Source organism: Orycteropus afer, unplaced genomic scaffold (assembly GCF_000298275.1).
Source record: "Orycteropus afer afer isolate SDZICR_OR568_19922 unplaced genomic scaffold, OryAfe1.0 scaffold00339, whole genome shotgun sequence".
NCBI lineage: Eukaryota > Metazoa > Chordata > Mammalia > Tubulidentata > Orycteropodidae > Orycteropus > Orycteropus afer.
Genome location: NW_006921926.1, coordinates 3,772,208 through 3,780,607, shown reverse-complemented (window position 1 = coordinate 3,780,607; position 8,400 = coordinate 3,772,208). Strand labels below are relative to the sequence as shown.

General features: G+C 37.8%; 1 pseudogene; it reads left to right on the top strand.

Moving 5' to 3' along the window:
• The first annotated feature begins 6,771 nt into the window (after positions 1-6,771).
• Positions 6,772-7,888, top strand: LOC103206953 (annotated as a pseudogene).
• The last annotated feature ends 512 nt before the right edge of the window (positions 7,889-8,400 follow it).

Below are 8,400 nucleotides of genomic sequence, written 5' to 3'. Positions count from 1 at the left end.
TGGGAGGGGGGCGCCAGTGTCCCTAATCCCTGTGTTGTTCATCTATGAACTGTCGTGTTCTCTGAAAATGTTGTATTGATCTCCTCTAGACCTGCAGTCATGACCTCTTCTTTCATTCTGATTTTGTTTTTCCTTTGTGTCTTCCCTCTTTAGTTGTCTCTTGATCATGTCTATTAAAGTGTTGTCTATCTCACTAATCTTTTCAGATAATTGGCTTTTGTTTCTATTGGTCAATTTTGGTGTTTATTTTTTTCTTACTTTATTAATTTCTAGTTTTAAAGTTATTAATTATTTCCTTCTGCTGTTTAGAGGTTTTATTTTAAAAAATGTTATTGAATTAAAGGTTTAGATACTTTATTACTAGTTTTCTTTTTTCCTAATAATTGTGTTTACAGCTTTGTTTTCCTCTGTTACTTTGATCACATCCTATAGATCACATCACATATGTAGTATATCCCTTGCTGTGTAGATGAAGTAAAACATAGTTATTCAGTCCTTGGGTTTGGAACTAAACTACTTGAATTCAAATCCTAGCTCTGTTACATGTTAGCTATGTAAAATTGGCATGTTATGTTCAACGTCTTTAAATGGAATTAATAATAGTATTAATCACATAGGATTTTTGGAGTATTAAATATTTTATTGTGATTGAACATTTGTAGCAGTGACTACAGAATATAACCAAGGAATAAATATTAGGAATTATTTTAATATTGACATTGTCATATAAGTCTAGTTAGTGATCTCCATTTTATCTATAAATCCAATAGTTATTTAGAGGTATTAAATTAGGTTTTTTTGTCAGTTTTTTTTTTTAAACTCAGGTTTAAGAGATATTATATCAATTCTTTTGTCAATTTTTAAAGTTACTGCTTTATAACTATTGAACTTTTCTTGCATATTGGCAACTTTTTGAATATGTTTCTGAGTCTCCTTTTGTACATAGCCAATTTTTATGAATGTTTCACATGTATTTAAAAGGAGTTTGTATTTTGTTGTTTTGGAGGTTCACTGAGGCAAACACCCTATTATTTAATACCTAGCATACATTTGAAGAGTTAGAGTGTAGGAGGTATTAGAAAAGATGGTGGTATAATCATTCCAGGGTTTCTTTTTTGCCTGGCTTCAAATGGGTTTTGGAAGGAAAGTTGGGCAATCTACTTCCATAGTGATACCCCCTCGGAAACCCAAGGAAGGGTCACTGTGAGTAGGATACCACTTGATGGCAGTGAGTTTGATTTGGTTTGGTTTGGTTTTCAACTAGGTTGAAGCACCTTTCATGGTAAGCAACATTAGCTGAGGTTTATCTCCTCCATTTTATTTGTTCCAGTAGCATTCTTAGGGTTTGTGTCACCCAGTACAGTAATTCATGGTGTCAACCCCCCCCCTCCATGAACCTGCTCCCAAACCAGACCATAAAGAATCCTTAGTAAAATTTTTGTAGTAAGATTATTCCAATGGAAATTCTCATATATCACTGAATGTAATGGCAATAGTAAAGACATAAACAACTAGCAAAATTAAAATCACACCTTTAAATCACAATACTGTGTGCAGATGAAACCACATGATTACAAGCATCATTGTAGTAGGGTAATAATGACAGATCTGACTGGAGCACATTAGATCAAAACCCACTGCCATGGAGTCAGTTCTGACTGTTAGTAATTCCCACTCGGTTTCCAAGGCTGTAAATCTTTATGGAAGTAGATTGCCTCATCTTCTTCCCACAGAGAAATTTGTGAGTTTGAACCTCTGACCTTCTGGTTAGCAGCCAAATGCCTTGCCCACTATGCCACGAGAGCTCTTTGGAGCATATTAGAAGTTTCAAAAAGTAAATGAGCATAGAATTTTAGCCTTGGAGGTATAGTGACACACGTAAAGTAGGTTTACAAAAAGTGTCTTTGTTGTCATAACAAACTACAGGGATATCTTTGATAAAACGTAATAAGTTTCTGTTGAAACACTGAACAAAAATTTTATAGTCGTTTTGGTACCACCTCCTCTGACATCGTCACTCCATCTAGTCTGCAACCCCCAGTGACACCACTGATTTTTTTCCTAACCTGAAACTCAGTCACAACTTCTAGTCCAACGAGAAATCCTATTTTTGTTGTTTGTTTCATTACTGTTCAAATTTTATACTGTTTCTAGATGTTTAATACAGAAGGTGTTATGGATTGAATTGTGTCTCCCAAAAGATATACTGAAGTATTAACTCCAGTACATATGAATGTGGTCATGTTTGAAAATAATTTTCCTTTTGTTATGTTAATGAGGCCAAACCAGAGTAGAGCCTTCCTAAACTTAATCAATTCTGAGAACTGTTTTATATAAAAGGACAGAATAGAAATATAAACATATACACAGGGGGTGACAAACACTGTAATGATGGAGGCAGATGATTCTGTAAATACAGGCATGCCAAGAATTGCCTGCAGCTACTAGAAGCTGAAAAAGAAAAGAAGGACTTTCCCTTAGAGCCAATGCCCTGAATTTAGACTTCTAGCCTCCTGATCTGTGAGAAAATAAATGTACATTATTTAAAACCATCTATTCGTGGTATATTTTGTTATAGCTGCAATAGGTAACTAAGACAGGAAAGTAAGAGTGAAGTCTGTGCTCAGCTCACTGTCTTGAAATAAAAGTCATAAATATGTTTTACTTAAATGCTACACATTTTAGGTATGTCAGCTAAGACAAAGAAAGAAAGTTTACTAAAACTAATACAAAAAAATGTAAAATAAGAAACTTAAACAATTTTGAGGATAAAATTTTACTTTGATAGTTATACATATTTTAAATTGACTGTTTCTAAAATTATATTCTCCAAATGAAAAATTATCACAAGGCATAGACAGAAAAATGTTGAAATGTGAGGAGAAGGTGACAGAAATGCTTACTTTTATAGACTTTTGAGAGCCTGAGAGTGTAAGTTTGTTAAAAATTAGAACATAAAGTATATTAATTAATTATTTATAAAATAGATTTCATGTATATTTATTAAATTTTCATTTTTACAAAACTGATAATAGGTTTTCTTAAACCTTCATTGTATAATTATAAAAGTTAATCATATAAATCACCATAAAAACTTAATGCTTCACATACATAGGCAACAGTATTAGACAAACTGAAGAAAAAAGAAAAATATTATTAATGAAAATATCAGTCCAGTCATGGATGACAGAAGATTACTGTACCTCCACATAAAAACCAATTTGTCAATTTTTGTTTTAGTATAAGAAACAACATATATTATTTTGTCAAAAATGAAATGGAATGCATAAAGATAAATATCCTAGGCATTGTTGTTGTTGTTGTTGTTATGTGCCATCGAGTAGGACCCAACTCATAGTGACCCCCTCCTTGGGTTTATGAGGCAGTATCACTATGGAAGTAGATTGCCCCATCTTCCTTCCAAGGAACCCACCAGCCTTCTGGTTAGCAGTCAAGCACCTTAGGCACTACGCTACCAGAGCTCCCATCCTAGGCATTGTTGTTGTTGTTGTTATGTGCCGTCGAGTCAAACCTGACTCATAGCGACCCCTCCTTGGGTTTCCGAGGCAGTATCACTACGGAAGTAGGATTGCCCAACCTTCCTTCCGAGGAGTGGCTGGTGGGTTTGAACCGCCAGCCCTCTGGTTAGCAGGCAAGTGTCTTATCCACTATGCTATCAGAGCTCCGGCATTAGTGAGCTGAAATGGACTGGTTTTGGCCATTTTGAATCAGACAACCATATGATCTACTATGCCAGGAATGACAAAGAGGAACAGTGTGGCATTCATCATCACCAAGAGTGTTTCAAGATCTTTCCTGAAGTACAATGCTGTTAGTGATAGGACAATATCCATGTGCTTACAAGGAAGACCAGTTAATACTAGTATTATTCAAATTTATTCACCAACCACCAAAGCCAAAGATGAGGAAATTGAAGATTTATACCAATTTCTGCAGTCTGAAATTGACCAAACATGCAAACAAGATGTGTTGATTGTCATTGGTGACTGGAATGCAAAAGTTAGAAATAAAAAAGAGTTACTGGTAGTTGGAAAATATGGCCTTGGATATAGAAATAATGCTGGAGATAGCATGATAAAATCTTGCAAGACCAATGACTTATTCATTTTAAATACTTTTTTTTCAACAACATAAGTGATGACTATACACCTGGACTTCACCAGATGTAATACACAGAAATCAGAATGACTACATCTGTGGCAAGAGACGATGGAGAAGTTCAATACCTTTGGCCAAAACAAGGCCAGGAAATGATTGTGGAAATGACCATCAACTATTCATATACAAGTTCAAGTTCAAGTTGAAGACAATTAAAATAGTCCAAGAAAGCCAAAAATATGACCTTGAAAATATCCTTCCTGAATTTAAAGACAATTTAAAGAATAGATTTGATGCATTGAACACCAGTGACTGAAAACCAGGGGAATTGTGGGATGACTCAAGAACATTATCCATGAAGAAAGCAAGAGGTCATTAAAAAGATAAGAAAGAAAAAAAAAAAATGATGTCAGAAGGGGCTCTGAAACTTGCCCTTGAGTAGAGAGTAGCTGAAACAGATGAAAGAAATGACAAGATAAAAGAGCTAAACAGAAGATTTCAAAGAGCAGCTCGAGCAGACAAAGCCAATTACTGTAATGAAATGTGCAAAGACTTGGAGTTAGAAAGCCAAAAGGGAAGAACACACTCAGCATTTCTCCAGCTGAAAGAACTGAGGAAAAAATTTAAGTCTCGAGTTGCAGTATTGAAAGATTCTATGGGCAAAATGTTGAATGATGCAGAAAGCATCAAAAGAAGATGGAAGGAAAATAGAGAGTCACTATACCAAAAATAATTGATCAATGGTCATCCATTTCAGGAGGTGGAATATGATCAAGAACCAATAGTATTGAAGGAAGAAGTCAAAGCTGCACTGAAGGAATTGTCAAAGAACAAGGCTCCAAGAACTAATGGAATACCCATTGAGATGTTTCAACAAATGGATGCCCCACTGGAGACACTCACTTGGTCATGCCAAGAGATTTGGAAGACAGCTACTTGGCCAACCGACTGGAAGATATCCATACCTGTACCCATTCCAAAGATCAAACAGAATGTGGAAATTATCGAACAATATCATTAATATCACATGCAAGTAAAATCTTCCTGAATATAATTCAAAAATGGTTGCAGCAGTATATTGACAGAGAGCTTCCAGAAATACAAGCTGGATTCAGAAGAGCATGTGGAATGAGGGATATCATTGCTGATGTCAGATGCATCTTAGCTGAATGCAAAGAATACCAGAAAGATGTTTAGATGTGTTTTATTGACTATGCAAAAGCATTCAATTGTATGTTGTATGGATCATAACAAATTGTGGATAACATTGAGAAGAATGGGATCTCCAGAACACTTGATTGTACTAATGAAGAATCTGTACATAGACCAGGAGGCTGTTGTTCAAAGAGAACAAGGGTATACTGCATGGTTCAAAATCAGGAAGGGAGTGCATCAAGGTTGTATCCTTTCACTGTACTTGTTCAACTTGTATGCTGAGCAAATACTCTGAGAAGCTGGATTATATGAAGAATAACATGGCATCAGGATTGGAGGAAGACTCATTAACAACCTGCAATAAGCAGATGACACAACTTTGCTTGCTGTAAGTGAGGATGACTTGGAGCACTTACTGATGTACATTAAGGACTACAGTCCACAGTGTGGATTACACATCAATATAAAAAAAACAAAAATTTCCACAACTGATCCAATGAACAGCTTCATGGTGGATGGAGAAGAGATTTAACTTGTCAAGGATTTCATATTACTTTGTTCTACAATCAACACCAATGGATACAGCACTGAAGACATCAGATGACATATTGCACTGGGCAACTTTTCTGCAAAAGACCTCTTTCAAGTGATGAAGAGCAAAGATGTCTCCTTGAAGAGTATGGTGTTCCTAACCCAATCCATGGTATTTTCAGTCACCTCTTAAGCTGGGTAATGAATAAGGAATACCAAAGAAGAGTTGATGCTTTTGAGTTATGGTGTTGGAGAAGAATGCTAAGAGTACCATGATCTGCTAAAAGGACTAACAAATCTCTCCTGGAAGAAGTACAGCCAAAGTGCTCCATGGAAGCAAGAATGACCTGACTTTGTCTCACCTGCTTTGGTCATGTTGTCAGAAGGAACTGTTCCCTGCAGAAGGATACCATGTTTGGTAAAGCAGAGTGTCAAGGAAGAAGGGGAAGGCCCTCAATGACATGGATAGACATAGTGACTGCAAAAATGGGCTCAGGTATAGCAAGGATCTTGAGGCTGGCGCAAGACTGGGCAGTGTCTCATTCTGCTGTGCATAAGGTCTCTATGAGTCAGAGATGACTCAATGGTACTTAACAACATCAACAACATATTATTTTTATATTATAGTTGTGCATGTAGCTTTTAATATCATTGGGGCAAAAAGTGTTTCCTTTTCTTTTTCTTAATCTTTCTTTCGTACTTTCTTTCTTTCTTCCTTTCTATTAGGCACAGTCTAATTTACCAAAGTGTAACCAGTGTTCACTTCACTTCTTACCTCAGAACCAAATGTGGAAGCCAAATTTGTTTAGTATAAGATTTCAATAACACTTTTGTTCTTCCTGTAGTTTGGCATCCTGTCTCAACACCAACTCAGTCTTTGTCCATCCTGCACCGGGGATCTCAGATCTCATCAAACCCCTTCCTGTGCCCAAGGATAAAGCTCACTTGAACAAATGATTCTGAGTCATGAATGAAAATTCTCACTCATTCCATGAGAAAGAATTAAAAGATAAACAGGCTGAAAAAGTGTCTGCTGGTACTCTCTAACATATGACAAGGACAATCACTTTCTTCTCATTTTTAGAGGAAATACTATCTCAGAGTTGAAGAATCATGGCATCCTCCAGGCCCTGACAACAGAAGTGAATGGAGAGGAGGTATATGTTATAAATACAGAGGTGCTTTGAGCCCAATGGGAAGCTGTAGACAGCATCCAGTCAGACACAGGGAGCTGGGCAATTTTGGCCCAGCCTGGGCAGCTCATCTCCTTCAGTGAGGCCCTGCAGCATTTCCAGACTGTTGACCACTTCTTAAAGAAAAGAATTCAGCCAACTGTTCAAAGGACTGGGCTCACTGCCCTCCAGTATGTCCTCTTTGGTCTTCCAAAGATCCACCAGTGTCTCCATGAAGAATGGGATTTGGTCCTGATCATTGCTCAGTGTGGCCTGGATTGCCAAGACCCAGTGCATGACTGAACCCTCTAAATCATCTATAAGAAATTAACAGGCTCCATGTTTGACTGTGCCCTCCATGGAAACCATTGGGAAGATCTGGTTTTCAGGGAGCAAATCCAGCCACAGACCTAACAGAAGCAGGCTTCCTTGCCGTTCTGCATCTTCACTACCTAGTGATGGACTCCAAGGCTTTGCAGATGGCACAGAAGATTTTCTGACCATCTCGACAAAATGTCCAGCAATTTTGTATTACCCATATGGCAATGCAGGCCTTAATGGAGGAGTGTCTTATCAAGGAGTGTAACTGGCAGCAAAAGGTAATTCCAGTAGTAAACAGTTTCTATGCAGCCACATTCCTCTGCCTTGCCTATGTCTGGAAGACACAGCAGAAAGCCATCTCAGACTCAGGCTTCATCCTCAAAGACTTGGAAGTGTTGGACAAGAACAGCAGAAGGCAGCTGCTCAAGATACTAGAGATCTATTTGGCTGAGGTGTCAAAGGGACAGGCTGAAGTGCTATGGGCCCCAAGCTCCTCACTCCAAGGATCTCAGTTCACAGGTGTGTGTCAACTGCCACTGCACTCATCTGAAGGCATATGGCCAATCTGCCTAACCCCAGAAGGTGACTGATGGAAAGATTTAAAGGCAAGGTAAATGGGGAATGAAACTAAATGTACACGTAAGGTAGAATGTAAAACAAACTCTTAAAATAAATAAATAAATAAAGGCAGGGCCCTGGGGATGTTCAGAGGACCACAGTTTGCTGTGTCAGGGCCACCATGGCTAGGTCAACACCTCACTGTCTCAACAGGTGGGTGTAGGAAGTTTCTAGGCTGGGTCAGAGAAAGTCAAGGACCCTCACCTACATGAGACATTAGATAGACTGGACTTGACCCACTCCCTGCAGACCTGTCTCCATAGCAAGATTTTTGCCTTAAACTTAGTCTTAATTGGAGTATAGTTTACAGTGGTAGATCTCAAGTTTTTTCAGTAAAAGTGTAGTGGGAAAAACCCTTCTGGGTGTCCCATATAGCCCCATATATGTTGAAGGATATTCTCAGTAGAGAAAACCAGAATTCTGACTCCCTGGGTAGCCCATCTTTCCAGCCTTGTGTCTATAGGCCTGGGAGACTGTGTAGTTA